The 22,095-nt window shown below is 42.5% G+C and overlaps 1 protein-coding gene across 5 annotated transcripts in view; it reads left to right on the top strand.

Moving 5' to 3' along the window:
- Nucleotides 1-9,282: 9,282 nt before the first annotated feature.
- RFTN1 (raftlin, lipid raft linker 1) overlaps nucleotides 9,283-22,095 on the top strand; it is a 103,522-nt gene continuing 90,709 nt past the window's right edge. Inside the window, exons 1-2 of one of the 5 annotated variants that reach the window (XM_053409678.1) lie at nucleotides 9,284-9,787; nucleotides 9,877-9,942. The gene's annotated coding sequence lies outside the window, so the exon portion shown is untranslated. Of the gene's footprint in view, nucleotides 9,788-9,876; nucleotides 9,943-10,217; nucleotides 10,377-22,095 lie in introns of those variants that run through there. The other 4 variants (XM_053409681.1, XM_053409677.1, XM_053409676.1 and 1 more) reach the window with 4 other exon arrangements.

Raw genomic sequence — 22,095 nt, 5'->3', positions numbered from 1 at the left:
CACTTTTAAAATTTTATATAAATATGCTATCCAGTACTTGGAAAATAAAAAAAATTAAACCAGCATTCTGCACAAAGCACAAGAAAACTTTCACACACAAAACATCTCTGAAAAGTCTGAATTGTCAGAACTCCCTCTGTGTGAAATCCAGTGCATCCCCTTACTAATTCGGGCTGCTTCTTCTCCTCCTCCCCCTGCAGTCCTCTCCTCACGCACCTCTAAAATCTGTTCCAGAGGGTTGAGCACACAATGCGTAATTACGTCTTGTATATTAACACTGAGTGTTATTTAAATTTACTGTGTTACCTTAGCTGGTTGGGCTTTTGTTCTTGGATTTTATTATGATTTTATTTTAAAAAATTGTTTTAATATTGTATTGAGGGGTTTTTTTAAACGGGCACTGCTTTGTAATCCATGTTTTAGATGAAGGTCCAGTTTGCAGATTTTCAAAATAAAGAAACTTACATTTTCCCAGTTGCTCTTCATGCTCTCTATGCATGTAAGAATCTAAGAAGAGCTCTGCAGGATCTAACCAAAGGCCCATCTAGTTCAGCATCCTGTTGCCTAAAGTGGCCCACCCAATGCCTCTGGGAAGAGCACAAGTAAGGGTCAAAGGCAATAGGCCTCTCCCATTGCTGTTCCCTAACAACAAATCAGCATTGAGAGGCATGCTGCCTCTGATCCTCCAGGTAGTGTTTGGCCAGGTAGTGGCAAGTAACCGTTGCTAACCTGAATCTAATCCCCTTCTAAAGCCATTCAAGTTGGTGACTATTGCTACATACTATGTGACCCCAAAGCCAAGGAGATAAGCAACTATACAACCTTTAGAAAACATCTGAAGACAGTCCAGTATGGGAAGTTTAATGTTTTGTTTTTTATATATATGTTGGCAGCTGCCCAGAGTGGCTGGGGCAACCCAGTCAGTTGGCAGGGTATTATTATTAATAGGGCATCCCTATTTTAAGGTTGGAGGGCATGCATATTATTATAGCAAGTACCATGGTTTCACTATGTCTTGCAATGTGTGAAGAAGTACAGCGGTACCTCAGGTTAAGTACTTAATTCGTTTTGGAGCTCCGTACTTAACCTCAAACTGTTCTTAACCTGAAGCACCACTTTAGCTAATGGGGCCTCCTGCTGCCGACGCGCCGCTGCAGCACGATTTCTGTTCTCATCCTGAAGCAAAGTTCTTAACCTGAGGTAATATTTCTGGGTTAGCGGAGTCTGTAACCTGAAGCGTATGTAACCTGAAGCGTATGTAACCCAAGGTATCACTGTACTTCCTTTTTCCCCTGTCCTGAATCTTCCAACATTCAGCTCCATTGAATGACCTTGTGTTTTAGTTTTATGCAAAAGGGAGAAGAACTTATCCTTGTCAACTTTTTCCACATCATACCCCTCTGCCATGGCGGCTCTCTTGACTTGCCCTTGTTCTAAACTGAAAAACCCAAAATGTCGAAATCTTTTCCAATAACCATTTTAAGGTGTGGCAACCAAAACTACACAGTATTCTTGTACAGTGGTGCCTCTGGTTAAGTACTTAATTCGTTCCGGAGGTCCGTTCATAACCTGAAAGTGTTCTTAACCTGAAGCACCATTTTAGCTAATGGGGCCTCCTGCTGCTGCTGCACCGCAGGAGCACGATTTCTGTTCTTACCCTGAAGCAAAGTTCTTAACCTGAGGTACTATTTCTGGGTTAGCAGAGTCTGTAACCTGAAGCGTATGTAACCCAAGGTACCACTGTATACCACAGATAGAAATTAACAGAGTTGTGATATTGGCAGTTTTATTTTTCAGTCCCTTTCCTAATTATCCCTATCATGAAATTTGCCTTTTTTCACATCTGCTTCACATGGAGCTGACATTTTCATTGCACTAGTCACTGCAGTGTATCTTGGGTTTTGAGGATTTCAAATACAAAGAGGTTATAACAAACTAAGATTCTTGGGATGTACTGACTCACTGCCAGGGTATTAAAACCGTTAAGTCAGTTATACTTTATTATTTGTGGTCTCTAATGTAGACACGCCTAAGATCTGTGCCTGCTCAGAGCCATAACTCAAACACTTCTCCTCAAGGGAAATGTCCCAATGCGAGACACATGAACATAGGAAGATGCCCTGAACCGACTTATACCATGAGTCCATCTAATTTCTAGCTCATTTCCTTTTTTTGCCAGGCATTTGACTTTTAATTACGTTCTTGAGTGGGTGGGATGTTTTAATTCAGCTCTTTAAAAATTGTCTTTTAGATTTTGGTTGTATTTTATGCCAGTTTTAATGTATGCGTGTGTTTATATATTGTAAGTAGCTTTGAGTTACCTTGGTTAAAAAGTGACAAAATAGCAGCAACAACAACAACAACTAATAAACAGTTTAGTATTGTCTTCCCTAGCTGGCAGCTTTGAACGCTTTTAGAAAAACATATTTCCCAGCATAATCCCAGTGATTATGCTGATAATTGAATGTACTTTTTTTCATTTGCAAATAATGTGCTCCATGGCTCTTCCAAGGGCCAAGTAACATGCAAAGGTCTTTGCAGTTTCCTGACTCACTGCCCGGAATATAAAAATGGCGAAGGCAAATTGACATTAGCTAGAAAGCTACATAAGGTACACATGTGGCCCAAAACACACTGACAACTAGGAAAGCTTTGACTACTGTTCCTATTGATGGGGTTTACCTGGTATTAATTAGAGAGATGCAAGAAGAAGTTTAGCACCACATGGAATAGGATGCTGGTCTGTAGAAGATCCATTTTCCCATCACACGGTTATCAGGAACAAGTAACTGTGTATACGTAGAATGTGAGCTTCATTTATGTGTGTGTGCATGTTAGGAAATACTGAATTTGGAAAAAAAAGATACATGCCGTTTTATGTTCACTTACCTTTTTTTGTACATACCAATAATTTGAAGAAGGGGCAGGATGAGCTGTCTTTGAATTAACAGATGTATATATTGACTGGAAGTGATTCTTATTGAGCACAGGCCACTAGGAAAGCGAGTATTTACAAGCCTTATATATATAAAAAAATTAGAAATAGAGATCTGATACTTAGTAACAGTAAAGTTAGAGGAGCAAACTATGACCCCTTTTGAAAGGAACAACATGAGCATTAGTGTTTTATGGAAAGAAAATTTTAAGCTTACTCTCTAGGCCAAGTCTGCAATAACAAAATCCTAATACTCGTAATAGTAAAAATAAAAAAATAAAAAGAGAGCAGGTTATCTGTTCCTTAGCTCTGTTAAGCTATTCTTTTGAACTCAGGTAAAAAGGATAAATGTTTATACATTTCAGTGTATGCTTATGGATGATGCAAGGATTCTATTCCGCTTTATTGATTTTGAATTAAAAAAACAGGAGTTGCTCTTCTGGACTATTAATGTAGGCTAAAATTCAGAGAGCTACAAGAAGCAGAGAACCACTGCCCAAATCCTTCCTTGAAATTCGCCTTCAAAATCCAAGTTCTCCATTAAAACTGAGCCTTTAACAAAACCTATAAATGAACATTCTTTCTCTTTACTCTTGCCTCCATTCCCCTCTTCTGCTGTTGCTTCCCCTGTGCAGTGTGTTTTTGAACTGTAAGCTCTCTGGAGTAGGGACCTGCCCTCTTGAACTTGGCAATGCGCTGTGCACTCTGATGGCGCTACATTAAAAATTAGTACATGTGTACACATAACTGAAGGGACGCGGGTGGTGCTGTGGGTTAAACCACAGAACCTAGGACTTGCCAATCAGAAGGTTGGCGGTTCGAATCCCCGCGACAGGGTGAGCTCCCGTTGCTCGGTCCCTGCTCCTGCCAACCTAGCAGTTTGAAAGCACGTCAAAGTGCAAGTAGATAAATAGATACTGCTCCAGCGGGAAAGTAAATGACGTTTCCGTGTGCTGCTCTGGTTCGCCAGAAGCGGCTTAGTCATGCTGGCCACATGACCCAGAAGCTGTACGCTGGCTCCCTTGGCCAATAAAGCGAGATGACTGCCGCAACCCTAAAGTTGGCTAATGGTCAGGGTCCCTTTACCTTTACACATAACTGATGCATCAAATTCCCCCACCCTCCACAATCTTGGTTGCTGTTGGGATTGGCTGCATTGGGAGACCAGATCTGCTGCCCCTGTGGATCCTGCCACCTGAGGCACTAGCCTCACCTTGCCTCATGGGTGGTCCGGCCCTGATTCTTACATTCCACACTTCCAGTGCAGTTCTCCATCACTCGCCAAGCCTCAAAAAATCTGCTTCTTTTTAGGGGGGTTTGCCCTGCCGGACTTGAGGTTGTATTATGAAGCTGCAGCCTTCTGCTGGCTGAAAGATTGGTTTTTGTTGGAAAACACCGATGTCCTAGATCTGGAAGGTTTTAATAATGCTTTTGGATGGCACGCATACCTATGGTACGACAAGGTTAAAGCACATAAATTGTTTAAAAGCCACATTGTCAGAAAAGCAATTTTTGCAGTCTGGATGAAATATAAAGACTTACTAGAGAGTAAAACTCCGAGGTGGCTATCACCAGTGGAGGCCAAGGCCCGAAAAAGACCCAATATGGAGGCCTATTGGCCGAAATATTGGGAATTGACTGAAAAAATTGGAGACAATTGGAAGTTGCAGAGCCAGGATAAACTAAAAAATAAGGTGCGAGATTGGCTACATTATGCTCAAATTCAAGAGGTTTTCAAAATGGACAAAAAAGTTGGTTTCCAGGTGGAGAAGTCGAAACTAGAGACAGAATTGTTAGAACCAAAGACAAAGCTGTTATCTAGAATGTATAACTTGCTGCTTATGTGGAATTTACAGGATGAGACAGTTAAATCTGCTATGATTAAATGGGCACAGGATGTTGGACACAACATTATGTTTGAAGACTGGGAAAGGTTATGGAACACCGGAATGAAATTCACGGCCAGTACGGCCTTGAAGGAAAACATTATGAAAATGATATACCGGTGGTACATGACCCCAGTCAAGTTAGCTAAGATACATCACCTGTCTGACAATAAATGTTGGAAGTGTAAGGAAGCAGAGGGGACTTTCTTTCACCTCTGGTGGACATGCCCAAAGGTTAAGGCTTTCTGGGAAATGATTTACAATGAGTTGAAAAAGGTATTTAGGTATACCTTTCCCAAGAAACCAGAGGCCTTCCTGTTGGGCATGGTAGACCAGAAAGTGTTAAAGAAGGACAGAACTTTGTTTATGTATGCCAGTACAGCAGCAAGAATACTCATCGCAAAGAACTGGAAGACACAAGATTTACCCACGCTGGAGGAATGGCAGATGCAGCTGATGGACTACATGGAGATAGCTGAACTGACCGGCAGAATCCGAGATTTGGATGTAGAAACAATTGAGGTGGACTGGAAAAAGTTTAAAGACTACTTGCAAAAGTATTACAAACTGTATGAATCTTAAGACGGTGCATGATTTGGAAATGATACGCTTTAGCAATTATGATTAAGTAAATAGTAAACTAAGTGATAAAAGAGAAAAGGAGATAATATGAAATTGAACATGTTACGTTTATTTTAAAGGTATAAAAATTGTGACATAATACATTGAATATAGATACATAACATGTAAAAGTTACAATAAGGTATGACATAAGGTAACAAATTGCGGACATTGTTAATATAAAGAACGCAGAATCGGAAGGGGTGGGGAAGTCCAAGTTGGGATTTTTGTTAAAAAAAAAAAAAAAAATGGTTTCTTGTAAACTCCTTATTTGTTTGTAATGTATAAAATTTGGAAAGAAACGTAATAAAAAATATTATAAAAAAAAAAAAACAAAAAATCTGCTTCTTTTAAAAAGTCAATTTGTTCTGCTAGGGTGATGGAGCGCTTTAATCCATTTTAATTGTGCAAACCTAAGTTCCCCAGTATGTGCTGGAATCTATCCTACAAATAAGACAGTGTGTGAGGGCTAAAAGTGCTGCAGATTTCGGACCCAGTTCCGTCTGTAACTATTATGACACATGATTTCTTTATGTAGCTGCTGATAACATTATTATCCGTGGACTAGACAGAATATTCTGTATTGTCTTTTGAATCACATAAAGCTTGACTAAATTATGCTTCATACCAGGAATTAAATAAAGTGCACAATAAATAGCTTCATTTTGGTATGAGATATTCACTTTATTTTTAGGAAACATTTCTTAAGTTTTAACTTTTAATAGCTTTGATGCTCTAGATATTCCTCAAATTTCACCTTTGATGTTAAAAACCATCCACAGGGTGATATTAGAAGCCACTGGTGTAGTGCCCATGAGATTGGAGCTGGAAGTGCTGCTGACCCGACTTCTTGTAATAATATACTGAAAAGGCTGCACTTTCGCTCTTCCCCAGATGCTTTAACGCCACTATCAAAAACCTGTGCAATTATATGGCCCCCCTGTTGGGAGTGCATGCTGCTTTCTCGCATAGGCAGAAAGCTAGACAAGTCAATGAGTGGGGAAAAATGATGAGGTAAAGGAAGAGTGTGATAGAGGAAAACAGTGCAAACACAAAAGGAAAATTCAAGGGGAGAAAGAAGAAAAGGGATGATAAGAATAAAAAGTCAGATGGTCCTGGCAGTGTTTTCATAATGAAGGACATGAGCCTGTTTTATGCTCTTCTTTCTAAATGTGTTCCCTTTAGGCAGCTTTTTTTATTTTTCCTTCTATTTTGTGCTAGATGGCAGCATAATTTAGATTATCTGTTATTTGCAAATGAGACCTGTTATCCCTCAATAAGCCTTCAATGCAGCTTCCTTTCTATTGTGAGGTGGCAGCGAGTAAAAACCTTTAGAAGAGCCTGTGCCCTATATAGTTAGTCTTTTATAGCACATGACAGCAAGGTTAGAAAGGCTAATTAGATGGTAATTATTATGTAAAGTGAGAGTATCGTACAGTCTATCCTATCCTAGTTACAGCCTTGCATTTAGGCTAGTTCCAAACACATTTTACTTACAAGTGCAGTGGGTCTGAGTGGAACTTGCTTCTGAGTAAACCTGTTTTGAATCAGAATTTGTAATTTTCTGTTTTGTATATCAGCCATGGTCCAGGACATGTTGGTACCTGAAGCAGAAAAATGCAAATAGTGCTCTTCAGGTGATAAATATAAAGTGGTTTTGGTAGCATAGCATGTGCCATATGAGACAAACCCCCACTTCCAAATGGTAGGACCCACTTTCCTCCATACAGGCAGAACAGAAAGCAACATGTTTCCTACAAACTTGAGTATCTAAGCAGTTTGTAAGGGACTAGGACTTAGTTGATGGAAAGAAGCCTGAATTCAGTTGTTAACTTCTAGGCTAGTAAGATGACAAGCCTAAAGAGCATGGGCGTAGCCAAGGGGAGGCAGGGGGGCAGCTGCCCCTCCCAAATCACTAAAAATCAATACAAATCTGAGGCTCTGTCCCCCACCAACAAAAGCCTGCCCCCTCTAACAAAAATCCTGGCTACCTCCATGCTAAAGAGTAGGCTCACTAATACTCTTCCCTGCAGAGACAATGTGATTTTGTGCCTTAACTCTGCACCTTCACCTACCTCCTTATACCTGAAGCAAAAGACAAGTGGTAGTAATAAGCGAGCTGAAATTCATTGTAACTGCAGGAAGCAGTAGTAGGCTCCCTGTCCATGCTCCTGAACAGCATTTTTAGCCTGAAGTTCTATACATCAGATATGGCTAAGCTGTAGCCCAAATGCTGCCTATCTTCACTGGCCATTGGCCATGCTGGCTGCAGCAGATGGGAGTTGGAGTCCAACAATACTTGAGAGTACCACAGGTTGAGAGTACCACATTTGAGTAGTTACCTGTATAAATATGTGCTTTTACAACAACAACAACAATATAGTGGACGCTCGGGTTGCAAATGTGATCCGTGCGGGAGGCATGTTCACAACCTGCAGCGTTCACAAACTGCAGCGCCGTGTCTGCGCAGTCGCGGGTTGCGATTTGGCGCTTCTGCGCATGCGCAAAGTGCAATTTAGCGCTTCTGCGCATGTGCGAGCACTGAAACCCAGAAGTAACCCATTTGGGTACTTCCAGGTTTTGGCGCGTCCGTAACCCGAAAACGCGCAACCTGAAGCATCTGTAACCCAAGGTATGACTGTAATAATAATAATAATAATAATAATAATAATACCATCCCTCAGCTTGGTGCCGTATATGGAAGAATTGCCTACACTACTCTAAATCTGGCACTAGCCACAGGTTTCCTGACCCTAGACCAGGGGGCTGAAGGAGCTGCAATTCCAAAGGAACCAGAATTCCAGTTGCTGGAAATCGCAGGATCAGGGAATGCTCTTATGCTCAGATCCTGCTTGTGGGTTTCCCACAGGCATCCAGCTGGCCATTGTGAGGACAGGAAACTGAACTAGATGGGCCATGGGGCTCTTCTTACGATCTTAACAAGAGAAAAGAAGCAGGGAGAGAAGGGGGCTGGTGGTTAGGAGACAGGGTGTGGAGGGGTGTGTTGGATTTATTTATTTATTACATTGATATCCCACCTTTGCCCACGGAGCTCAAGGTGGTGTGCATGGCTCTCCGTCTCGCCCATTTTATCCTCACAACAACCCAGTGAGGCGGGTTAGGCTGAAAGATAGCGACGGTCCCAAGGTCACTCAGCGCATGACTGAACCTGTGTCTCCCCACGCCTGAATCCAGCGCTCTAACCACTGCACCACCCCGACTCTCCATGTTTCATCTGTCATGGTTTGAAGCAGCAGACTCAAGAGTGTCTGAGTGCTTAGGGCAGGCTCTTCAGGGGCCTAGGCAGTTGTCGATTTGGGGAGGGCCCACTGAACAGCTTACAGGGCAAAGGTGCCACACCCAAGCAGTCCCTGCCCACCTTGACCCAGGTGGGCTCTTCAGGGGTCATGACATGAGCAACATTCACTCTAAAGGGGCTCTGAAGGGCGTGTCAGGCAACACAGGCCTACCTAAGTGGGCCACGTGAAATATAAAATACAAGGTGTACATGGGCATAGCCAGGATTTTTGTTGGGGGGGGGGACAGGCCTTTTATGGGGGGGGCACAACCTCAGTTTGCTATGTATTTTTATTGATTGGGGTGGCTCAACTCCCCCCCCATGCTTCAGTAACATGTCGCCAGCTCGTATTTTATCTTCCACCAAACTGAGGGGCAGCATGAAATCGGCCACCCATGTGCAGCAGCAAAAGGGCCACGAATATAAAGGATAAGCGCAAAGAGCTGCGCGTGTTTCCTTGGAGGCGAGCTCACCCCCCCGCGAGCAGGATTAGGATTGGCCGCGCGCTTCTCGTCCGCAGCAACTCTGGGAGGAATCTCAGGTTTTGGGCGGGGAGAAATGGCCGGGCGGGGAGCCCTGCTCTGGGAGCCTGACTTCTTGCCGGCGTGCGAGGAAGGCGTCGTCGTCCCCCGGCTTCGCCTCCGCTCCATTTTCCTCTCGCGGGGTGGGGTGGCGGGGAAGAAGAGGAAGTGCCTCGGATCCCCCCGGGGCCGAGCGAGAGGGGCTGCGCCCGCCGCCCGACACGAGGCGCCTCCCAGTCCCGCTTCGGCGGCACCTCCTCCAGCGGCTGCTGCTGAAGCGCCGCCAAGCCAGCCCCTCCGAGCGCCCGCCCCGTCCAGAGAGGAGCAAACTTTCTTCGCGGCTGTGGTGATGAAGCGCGCGGGGAGCGGCTGCTCGGCGGGCTCCCGCCTCGGGCTGTGAGGGAGAGAGAAAAACGAAGCGAGGCGCGGCGTGTGAAAGGAGTCGATTCGCTTCGGCCTCCAGGAGGGAGAAGGGGAGCGAGCCCCAGGTGAGGGGGGGGGAAGACCCTCCGGAGCAGCCTCTCAGGTAGGCTGTCGTGAGGGGAAGGGGGCAGGCGAGGCAGGCGGTTTGGGCGCCTCGTCGCCTTGGTTGATCCGGATTCCTTCTCTTGGCAGGCGTTTACAGCGCCTCGCCAAACTTCAGACCGTTAGGCGGGAGAGGAAAGTGTGCGTGTCTGATAGGTAGGTAGCGGGTAAGTGATATTATGATTATTATCCTCAGCTCCCACCCAGCTGGACAGGTGTGAGCGCTTTTGGAACAGCGCCGTGGGCGACCTGCCTGTTCTGGAGAATAATAATAATAATAACTGTAGTAATAATAGTGGTAACGTTGGCGCAGAAAACTCCGCCTTCCACTGACTGAACGCTTCTGGCAACGGGCCGAAGGTTTCGGAGTGGAGCCAAGGATTCCACCCCTCTGGTTTTTTTTTGAATCCGGAGTCGAACCAGATGCGCGCCTGAGAGAAACGAGGTGGTCCGGTTGCCTGCCTGCCTGCTTTGCATGTTTGCTGTCTTTGGAAAGAAGCCTCTCTCAATCAGGCAGGACGAAACCCATTTGCTTTAGGAGGACTGATAACGGTCTCTGCTTCTTTCCTGTCTCTATTGAAAGATCTGGGGTAGGTAAAGATAAAAAGTGGGAGGAGGGTGCTTGTGCTTGGGCTGTGTTCTTGCATTTCTGTCCCTTTTGGAAGTTTCTGGGAAATGGTCCTCTTCTATCGGTACTAGGTACCTTAATTTATAGGAGTCTGCAACTATAAGAAGGGAGTATTGAAGTACGGGTGTTTGTATTCTGTATTTAAGCTGCTGGATGTTGTAAATTCGGAGGTGTGCCCACACCCGATGCGGGAATACATTGCTAGGTGAAGATTAGAAAGCTTGCGAAAAACAAATGGAGAGAGAGGGAATGTCATCAATAAGTGTAAAATGTACCACATTTACTGGTGTACAGCAACAATGTGGGCTTAATTTCCTCCTCCCTCCCTCACACATGCATATGTGCACGCACATACACTAACCTTAATCTTTTGCCACAGGCAGCTTGCGCTAAAGATGTTATATTTCCCCAGTGGGTGGTATAAGCTGAAAGGACAGGCAGAAATGTTGGGTGGAAACATTGTCTTTCACTGTCATTTGGTATCATCCCTGTGAAAGTCTCTCATGAATCATAACGAGACAGTGAAGTACATGTTCTGCTTTGATGCCTTTTCTGGTGAGGGTCTCATCAAAAGTGCTGGACGTCAGTTGAAAGGTCTGGAAATGACTCTATTCACAAACTTCCACAACAAGGATAAATAAATATGAACTTTCAGGGCCAAAGCCTGAGGCTGTTAGCTCAAGTTTCATGAAACCAGTGGGGATCTTTCAGCCTGTCTAGAATAGACATGGAGCACCTGTAGCTCTCCAGGTGTAACTGAGTTACAACTTGCATCATCCCTCACTGTTGGCTATGATGGCTGGGAGATGATGGGAGCTGGTCCAACAGCATCTAGAAAGCCACAGGTTCTCCATCCCCCTTCAAGAGGCTGCTGTTGGCTTTTGCTTAGCCTCCATCAAGCAAATGAGCATTCACAGATTTACTTTTCAAAAAAATCTAAAACCTCCAAAAAGTTAAAACTGGTCCATTTTGTTTCCTTGTTTTTAGCCTGACATAGTCCCGACTAGGCAGTAACAGCACATCATTTGTTGATGTTTGAGTCTGGCATTGCTTTATTTGAGATACATTTAGGTAAAGTTTTGTGCGTGTTTGTGTGTGAGAGAGAGAGACTTAAAAGCCAGCTCTATATTTCTTTAGAGGTGTGCACAGCAAAAGCTGGATTGGATCAAGACTTAAATCGTTAAGTAGACCCATTGATAACTAACTTATCACTAACGTTAAGTTTTACAGATTTCAAAGGGTCTACTTTAAGCATGATTACATCTGGATCCAACACCATCTTTTCAGTGTCAGAAACGAAACCACCCCATAGTTAAAGGATGTTGTGGTTGTACCACATAGACTGCTAATTTAGGTCATGATAGACCAGGTAAGGCCCTGAGACATGACAGCACTTTGTTGTCTCTCAGTTTCATGCTTAACTGGCTTTTTTGTGGGGGGACTTTTTTTAGTGTTTTCAGAACACGCTTGACACAATAGTGTAAATGTACTCATTTTGCCTGATAGGAGAAGCTTCTCTATAACCAACAACTTTTTGTAATTGTCATATAGGATAAATAGTGACGGCTTGTCTTTGGCGTGAGCTACTGATTCCAATAGATAGGTTTTATAAGTGTACTGCATTATGAACAATGATTTGAATTAAGGAAGAGCTGAAAAAAATTCCAACTGCTTCAGATGGCTTCTTTGGCCACGACCATCTTTAATTTGAATGGGTGCAGGTGTGAAATTTATTAGAATAATAGAATTGTAGAGTTAGAAGGGACCCCAAGGGAGATGTTCTCCCTTTTCTACCATCTTGCCTGACTCCACTCTTGCTATCCCAGTGGACCTAGCATTGAATTCCATAAAAGAGTTTAATAGCACTTTGGTTCTGGTAGCAAGGAATTGTTATTGAAGTGAGTGAAGATGAGGAGAGCTTATTGCAGATAATTCTATGAGCAAAGGAAATGCTTTTCCATAGGTTGGGATATCATTCCCTGTGAAATGATGAAATTCCAGCAAAAGTTGAGTCAAGATGGGGGCACTGAGAAGCAGAAGAGGGGAACCACCCCAAATTTGCAGAAGTACAACAAACTCTAAAACAGCATCAGCAACAATGGCCCTATGAGGACCCGTAGCCACAGAAAGTTGGCAGTCAGCTAGAAAGAAAAAAACCTGAGGGGATATAGTTTGTTGGCTGAAACTCTGAACATGAGCATTCCTGTTAGGAGGACAGCAAACACTGCAACATCTTACTGCAAGCTTCACTTACTCTTTGTGCCATAAACGCTTTTCAATAGAATCATTAAATATAAGGGGTCATAATAGACTTCTCCACTCAAATGATGTTCTGTCTGTCTTGAAATAATGTTTGCATCGCATCTGCACATTTTTTGTTTCCCAGATAGAATGCTGTTAGGCATTAATGGGGCAACAGTAATATTAGATCTTCTGGTGACATAGCAAATATGTGAATAATAATGCTTTTGGCTGCATGTGAATGTTTGTCTGGAAAATGAAAATTATAGTATTATTTCCTCCCACCATAGCAGTTCATTGCATCCCTTTCTGAACCAGGAGGTGTCCTGACTCTTGAGGCTCTCCGTACATCACAGTCTTTTGAAAAATGGAATCTGAATAGGACTCCCCTTTGAGCTCATGTGTGATGCTTTTAGATTGGCCAGAGGGTTGCCGTTAAGTGATGTAAGGCAACATTGATTCCTTCATAGGAGTCAGCATGGTAACTCTGCAGCACTTTCTAATCCCATCTGGGGCAACAAATTGAACTAGATCTTTCTGCAAGGCAGTGTTGAACAATCAAGCCAGCTGAGTGAACTGGGTGATAGATTAAAAAAAAAGAACCGCTCAAGAATTTGCTTCAGCTAAGATTTAATTATACTGCAAGTTAAAGTCTTTGGTTGTAAAATCTAATGGCTATTTTATTTAATTTAAACAAAAAGTTACTCCACTTGCCTTCCTTTGACTAATCACTGTTTTGTATATTATATTAATACAGGCTGCAATACTGCTTATGTTTTAGGCTGTTTCAATTCTGTTGGCATCAAAACAGTACAATAAGAGTATTACTGTGCAGAGGATTGCAGGCCCAATTAGAATGTTTACCAATCAATATTTATTATGTAGTAGAGAGAAATTCTCTGTTTCAGTTTCTGCAAAGACCATTAAAACGTTGTAGTTGAAGTAGGGTTGACACTTCTAATCCTTGTAAAATGTGCAGGATCTGGGGCAGCCTTGTTATATTTGCCTTTTTCTACACAGTAGTTTCCAATCTATTAGCGTCAGCTTTTTACATTGGGATATAAGCTCTAAGATGTATTACTGCTACACAATCCTATTGGTCACAGATGTGACTACATTTGCTAGCATCTCCAAATGTTATTTTAATTTCTGTTGCTACTTTGAGGCATCTGACAAATTCAGCTTTAAAATACCGGGGGCAGGGGATGTTGTTTTGAACTACTTGAGCTGTGGTGTTCTCTGCCTATCATGACATAGGTGGGGAAACAATGTAACTTTGAATATATGTGCATATGTGCATAAGCCAGGGATGGCTAAAGTCTAGCTATAGTTGGACTGCAACTCTCATCATCACCCACCAGCATGGCAATGGTCAGGGATGATGGGAGGCGTGGTTCAGCAACATTTGGAGGGCCATATTTAGTCATAACTAATGAATGGCAAATGTTAAGGAAAATTCTGTATAGTGGTTTCAAGTGTGAAAGCTTTATTACCTTTTTTTTTTGCTCTGTCACTCCTATTTTCTATATCACTTTAGAAATGCAAGTTAATCTGTTGGATGAATAATTGATGCACCATAACTATACTGCAACATCGCTGCTGCAAGTGTCTATGTAATGCAGTTCCTGGAACTATCATGGGAGGGTTGTTGGGTTAACCATTAAACACATTGACATAACATCTTGCAATTGTTCTTTGTGTTTTTGTGTGTGGAGGAGTGCAGAGTTTCAGTGCTACTGTTCTATGTCTCTTTCCGTTGAGGCTTGTGGCATACCTTGTGCTACTTAATCCTAACAAAATGTGGCCTTTGGCAAACTTGAAGTTCAAAATCATCAGGCTCCAACAAATCCGCTCACAATGGCTGGTGTAGTACCACCTGTTAGCAAGCCTGATGAGCAGCCAGCTTCCATTCCAACTTGAAGACACCCTGAAGGCACCCTGTGGGCTTTTGGGGAGCAATGCTGAACAGCACACAGTCCCACCCAACCTTTCCCTTTAGAATAGCAGGGCACAGGGCGGTGGGGCCTGGAGCTGGAGGCTACAATTTTTATCTTGTACAGTAAAGCCAGACAAGATTGTGGACCTCTGAAAACCATGATGGCTCTCTATCTAGGTATCCTGTTGTTAGGCCTTTTTATATGTTAATTTTTCTTCATTTATTTTGCAGACTTGATATTTCCTGTATACCTGTGAATAGATGAGGGTTAATGTAGATTTGTTCTATTTGCTCTGCTCATGTATCTATTTAACAGGGAGAATAGAAAGTCACATATGATCTGCTGTAAAGCTCTCCACAAGTTTAGCATTTGTGCTGTGAACTCTACATTCTTCCTTCCTTCCACCCGCAGGATGGTATCCAAAACATTATTAGCAGAGCAGAGAATGAATTTCTATGTAGAACTATGAGTCACCTGGTTTGTTGTAATATAATACAGTGTAAAGAATTACAGTGGTACCTCTGGTTACGAGCTTACTTTGTTCTGGAGGTCCGTTCTTAACCTGAGGTACCACTTCAGCTAATGGGGCCTCCCACTGCTGCCGCCACGCCGCCAGCGCGCAATTTCTGTTCTCATTCTGGCGGAAAGTTATTAACCCGAGGTACTATTTCTGGGTTAGCGGAGTCTGTAACCCGAATGTTTGTAACCCGAGGTGTTTGTAACCCGAGGTACCACTGTAAATCTAATCTGCAAGAAAGCTTGGAAATAGAGGCAGACAAGGCAAATTAGTAGGGGAAAACTTGCATGCATTTTGTCATATTCATCATTGCCAGTGGTGCTTCATCTGAAAGTTCATACTTGTTCTTCAGCCTTCTCTCTTCTGAATCTAACTCCTTGTGCAAGTTATGTGCTTAGATGATTGGTGTAATGTCAGATGATGAAACTAAAGGGATCATGAATTTTCTTTTATAACCAGTGATTTTCATATTGGCTTGGTCAACATGTAACTTATAAGACAGAGTGAAACACACTATGGCATACTAGGAATAAGCAACTGTTTTGGCACACCGCGTTGGTGCATACTAACTCAAATTGCACCTGCTGTCATCCCTTTGTTGCATTGGGAGGAAGCAAACCAGAGCAATGACTTAGTGTTACATGCAAACCATTGCTTGTGGTTTGTTTTGCTCCAAACAAGCAAAGACTAAACCACTGGCTTACTGCCATGAAAAGGCCATTGTACCTCATTAAAGGTGGTCTGATATAATACTACTTATGCAAGTAGACCAGCATGAGTAGTTAAATGTGCAAGCAAATTGATGGAGATAAATGTGTGTGACTCGGCTCTGTTGCATAGAAAAAGGAGAAGTGCCTTGGAACCATGGGGCAGTTACACGAAAGTAACCTTTCAGTCCCAAATTTGATGATCTGAACATTGACATGTGAGGAAGTCATGTGAATATTCATCTAGTTTGGTCATTATTGCTCAATCTCTTAAGTTCTGCTTAAATTGATCAGAACATCAAATTATAATACGACACACAGTAGTAGGAGAGCTATGTTGCTCTTTGCTTGTTGGGGCTTGGGTACACAGTAGAGATGTGGTGGTGGTTGGCTGGACCATTCACTTGTTCTCTGACTTGCAACAAAAATGTGCTGTATCTCAGGTGTTGTTGTTTTTAAAGTACAGTATAAAGTACACATTCAAAGCAGCATAATAAAAAGGAAACTAAAATATTATCTTAAAGATTTCAAAATAAAACATTACAAAGGAAGTCAACCACAGAATCCACATTTAACACAGAAAAGTTAACAAAACAATTATCTTCAGCATTTCAAAAGAAAACATTACTAAAGGATGTCAAATATAAAATATTATCATACAAATATAACATTTCTGCTGCTATTGCTGCTAGTCCTGCCAATGCTGGTTCATGGCAGGCAGCGGCTGTGGAAGCTCAGGCTTGATGACCTGGGTCTGCACTTAGAGACAGGCAAGATAGTCTCAACCCTCTTCAATAGCCTCTGCTTTTTGTAGCTGGTGTCAGTCAGGGACCTGCCCTCCCAGACCAGGGGGAAAAAGCCCTGCAAGGCAGGGAGCAGGTCCCCCAGGACTAACAGTCAAGATATATTTATATTTACCGTATGTTTATATAGAATCATAGAATCATAGAGTTGGAATAGACCACAAGGGCCATCGAGTCCAACCCCCTGCCAAGCAGGAAACACCATCAGAGCACTCCTGCCATATGGTTGTCAAGCCTCTGCTTAAAGACCTCCAAAGAAGGAGACTCCACCACACTCCTTGGCAGCAAATTCCACTGTCGAACAGCTCTTACTGTCAGGAAGTTCTTCCTAATGTTTAGGTGGAATCTTCTTTCTTGTAGTTTGGATCCATTGCTCTGTGTCCGCTTCTCTGGAGCAGCAGAAAACAACCTTTCTCCCTCCTCTATGTGACATCCTTTTATATATTTGAACATGGCTATCATATCACCCCTTCACCTCCTCTTCTCCAGGCTAAACATGCCCAGCTCCCTTAGCCGTTCCTCATAAGGCATCGTTTCCAGGCCTTTGACCATTTTGGTTGCCCTCCTCTGGACACGTTCCAGTTTGTCAGTGTCCTTCTTGAACTGTGGTGCCCAGAACTGGACACAGTACTCCAGGTGAGGTCTGACCAGAGCAGAATACAGTGGCACTATTACTTCCCTTGATCTAGATGCTATACTCCTATTGATGCAGCCCAGAATTGCATTGGCTTTTTTAGCTGCCGCGTCACACTGTTGGCTCATGTCAAGTTTCAAATGTAATTCAAATAAGGGTGCCACATATATGTGTAATTTGAATTACACATATATACATTTGTATTTATCATTGTGTATATATTTTTATAGTACAATTTAGACATTAGCGCAGCATCTGTAGTATCATGTAAATTGATCAATTCAAGTAATCTTGGGAAGTAGTGGGGGTAGGAGAGCTGAAAAAAATTCACATCTGGCAACCAATACACCCCTTTGGTTTCAGATAGTACATGGGTAGATGAGTCCTAAAAGCCTGGAACATAAATTTTCAAAGCCATCTAGCAGCTGTGGTCAGTCATTTACAAACAAGTAATGTATTTGGTGTTAACTCCATAGCCATTCTGCCAACCTAGCAGTTCGAAAGCACGTCAAAGTGCAAGTAGATAAATAGGCACCGCTCCGGCGGGAAGGTAAATGGCGTTTTCGTGCATTGCTCTGGTTCACCAGAAGCGGCTTAGTCATGCTGGCCACTTGACCCAGAAGCTGTACGCTGGCTCCCTCGGCCAATAAAGCGAGATGAGCGCCACAACTCCAGAGTCGGTCACAACTGGACTTAATGGTCAGGGTCCCTTTACCTTTACCTTTTACCATAGCCATAGTTATCCATGGTTATAGTTATAGTTATAGTTATAGTCAGCCATAGTTATCTTCATGGATCCTGCATCCATGGAGGAGGAAAATACCAGGGGCAGTGGGGTGGTCCCTGGCACCCTTATTTGAATTACATTTGAATAACAAAACACCAAAAATAAAGGTCTTTTTATTCTTGGGCAGAGCAATCAGGAGCACGTGGCTGTGTAGGTTTGGCAAGGACAGGTGATGTTACTGTTCATCTAATGACAACAAGGGCTAGCAGGGCCAGGGAATCCTTTTCAGCTGAAAGGCCACATTGCCATCTGGGCCATCTGCCGGGGGCTGCATGCCAGTGGTGAGCAGGGTCAAGGATGGAAGTGGGGGTGACAAATGCAATTTTTATCTTTTTTACAATAGGCTAGTTTCTGCACACTCTCTTCTCTGACTTCTAGCAAGCAAGTGAGAAGTATTCTCAGAGTTCCAGCAGGCAAAAATGCTCAAGGGGTATTTCCAAACTACTATATTTTAAAAAAAAATACAAGCAGGATTCAGTCACATACCAGCAAATTCAGGTTGTACAACTAAAGTTGATTTGGAGTTCCTGTGCAACAAACCTGCTTCCCTTCATAACTCAACTTTTTGCTATAAGGAATGTAAAAGGATAATGCACTGGGAAGTGTGGAGTAACGTTTGTTCGATGTAATGTTGTCTAAACTCCTCATTGGTGGTTTTTTACACAGCAGTGTGAGCTAGCATAGTATTATGTGTAAAGCTACAAGGAACCAGGCAGAAGGCCTTTTTGGTAGTGGCGCCCACCCTGGGGAATGCCCTCCCATCAGATGCCAAGGAGATGAGTAATTATATATCTTTTAGGAGACATCTGAAGGCAGCCCTGTACAGGGAAGCTTTTAAAGGTTTAATGTTTTACTATGTTTTTATATATGCTGGAAGCCACCCAGAGTAGCTGGGGCAACCCAGTCAAATGGGCAGGGTACAACAACAAATAATAATAATAATAATAATAATAATAATAATAATAATAATGATGGTATATCAGGATGAATGTTCAATACATAAGTTGTCTGGAACTGACTAAGGAGGGTATGAAGCAGTACCAGAAACAAGTTCTTCCTAAGAGGAAGGGTGTGGCATGGAGAGAGTCTCAAGGGCCAGATAGAGAGGCTTGGGAGCAACATTCCCACCCACTGCCTGAGGTTCTGTGCCCCTCCTCCCTCGGTCTGGAAGATTTTCCTCTGAATTGTGGAAACTTTCTTTAATCCTTTTGCAGCTTTCCCAGATTTTTCTGTAGTAGCTCCAATATGATATATAAACTACACAACGATTCTGGGAAATTTCCCTTTACACTATCATTGCAAACTTAATGGCTAAGGTCCCAAGGAAGTTCATGGATCAAAAGTTTCCCATCCTGTCATCTCTGCAGCTGTATGTATTTATGTATTATATTTTGGTTTAATGCTTAGTGGACTAATATCAATATAACTATGTAAATATTTAAATTATTTCTTTAAAAGTTTTTTAGAATGAAATAATTCAAACTAGTTTCCAGTTGTCTTGGAAATGATAAATGAAGGATTTCAGAGTTGGCTGATTGCTGAGATGAGTGTTCTCATTTTTAAATCTCAGAGGGAGGGAAGACAGTGTTCTGCTCTTGTTGTGACCCTCCTTCATCACTTAAGAGGCATTAAAAAAAATTCAATTGTAGCCCTTTATGTTGCTTATTCATTCAAACTTGGTGCTCCATGTGTATCTTTATATTAATTCTGTTAACGGTTATACAATCAGTGATAGATTTTCCGTCTTATTTTATCCATATGGTCGAACATATGAATGATTTAAGAGTCTCAAGATCCTTGCATTCATGGAGGAGTAATTTGTTAATCTAAATAAAATATGAGTTTTCCCCTGCGTCAGTATATACCATATAAGAGAGCTTGTGCTATAATATTTGCAGTTTAAAAATGCTTTGGGTCCCACTCAGAGTAGGCCCACTGAAATTAATGAACTTAAGTTAGTAACATACATTCAATGAGTTTACTTTGTGTAGTTGTTAGGGATGTGCAAGCCCCTTACCCTGATCCAGTCTGGGGCCCAATCCACCACTTTGGATTGTCCTGGATTTGAAGTGCAAATCCATTCAGGGGCAAGCCCTATTCTCAAATTAGGGTTTGAAACCCTATTAAACATGGGGGGGGGGGGGAGAGAAGGCGATGCTTGCCTCTCCCACCCAACTGCATGTTTAATCAGGGTTTAAAAATCCTAATTAAAGATACAGTTGCTGTGGGAAGGAGATGCACATCTCCTTTACTCCTATGCCACCACTATTGCATAAAGCGGGACTGAACCTTTCACTCAGCAGCTGGTGAGCAAAGAGTTAAGTTTGGCTGTGTGAGCAAAGGGCACAAGCATACACAGCCAAAGCACAGTGCAGAGCTGTTTCAAAGCCCTTTTGCAAACAGCCCTGTGCTGCTCTTTAAACCTTGCAGATGCTGCTTGGTTCTCCTTACCAACTTGCCCCACCAATTGCCTGATCACCCATAGCATTTTGAGAGCCCTGGATTGCTTTGGGTGAGCTGATCTAACCCAGGGCAATCTGTGGCTGTCTCAACCTGAGCCATACAAGCTTGGATCCACCCAGGTCAGCCTGATTTGGGCAGATCCAGACTTTGGCCAGAACTGGTAGTGCCTTTCACTCCTTGGGTCTGTGCAAGCTTATTGGTCTTCCAAGATTTGTGTAAGTGACTTATAAGAGAATGATCTTTTTTTTAATATGCTCAATTATTTTAGTAAGTGCATGCTCCTTTTCCTACCAACAGCCACTTGTGTGGGTCTTTCCAGAAAATTGTTTTAAAAGATCTGGTGTAATTTTGGCTCCTCTCCTTTCACAAGTGTTTAGTTTCTGGCAGAGCTTTTGCTTGTTCAGGGGACAGGCTCTCAAATCTGTGCAACTGTGGTTCTGTAACATCCTGCTGAGGGTATTTTGATAAAATTGATGGGGTACTTGCACAACAACAATATCCCTAAAAATGTTCTGGTACAGTTTCTAGCAGTTCTTCTCCTTCATAGATCAATCTGTAGCAAACCGTTTCCTTTTCTGGAAACTAAACCTCATTAGATTTTAAGTTTTGAATGGTATAAAAATGCATACTTAGACTATTAATGTTGAAAACCATAGGAGCCAACTCCTAGGGGCCGAGGGGTCATCGCTCCCCCCAATAAAATGTTTGAGGGGAGGGGGCTGCTTCCCAAGTTGATGGACATTGCAATTCAAATGGTTTGTGTGCACCTCATCATGTGATCAATTACACAGGGTGGGGCTTATCTGCTCCCCCCCCCATTTTATTCAAGTTGGCACCCCTGCTGAAAACTACATATATTCCTAATACTTAGCATATGTTGGTTTCCAGTGTTTGCTTGTTCTTGGACTTGTTCTGAACTGAAGATGACTAAGAATACTCTGATTTCTTGTTTGCTGTGACCAAAATCTCATTAGTAGGCATAGTGCAGACATAATGGGGTGAACAGTGGTTTGCAAAGCTGTGGACTCGTATCTTCTCCCCATGTGCACATTTGCCCTACCTTCCATGGTTTCCTTAACTGTTTAATTGGTTGGCATGGGTGTGAATACGTTTAAAGCAGTCTAGGATTGCCCTCATTGTCATGGTTTGTAAACCCACTTGAAACCATGGTTACAATGACAATCCTAGTTAACATTAATCATATTGATGTAACAGTAAATTATTGTTTACAGTAAATCATGGAGAGCGCGTTTAAGAGCCTGTGCAAATGGTGGGCTGCGAGTTACTATATCACATCTGTGTCACATCTTGACAAGTCTGCTGTATATGTGAAATAGGTACTTTGCGTTCTAGGCTTACAGCATTTTTCAAAGTATTATTATGTTGTGTTTGTTTTACAACATGTAAAACAAATTGAGGATATGTTTTACACTGTTCTGTAGGACATAACAAAAATTGAGAGCTGTAACTATAACAAATAATTACAATTCATTCTAAATGGGAAGTGTGTTTGATGTATTAGATTACACATAGCTCCTAAATGTCTGAACCATTTAATCATGCTGTTTCAAGGCTTACAGAAAATACAGTGA

The sequence above is a fragment of the Podarcis raffonei genome, chromosome 12 (assembly GCF_027172205.1).
Source record: "Podarcis raffonei isolate rPodRaf1 chromosome 12, rPodRaf1.pri, whole genome shotgun sequence".
Taxonomy (NCBI): Eukaryota; Metazoa; Chordata; class Lepidosauria; order Squamata; family Lacertidae; genus Podarcis; species Podarcis raffonei.
This window is presented reverse-complemented; position numbering and strand designations above follow the sequence as displayed.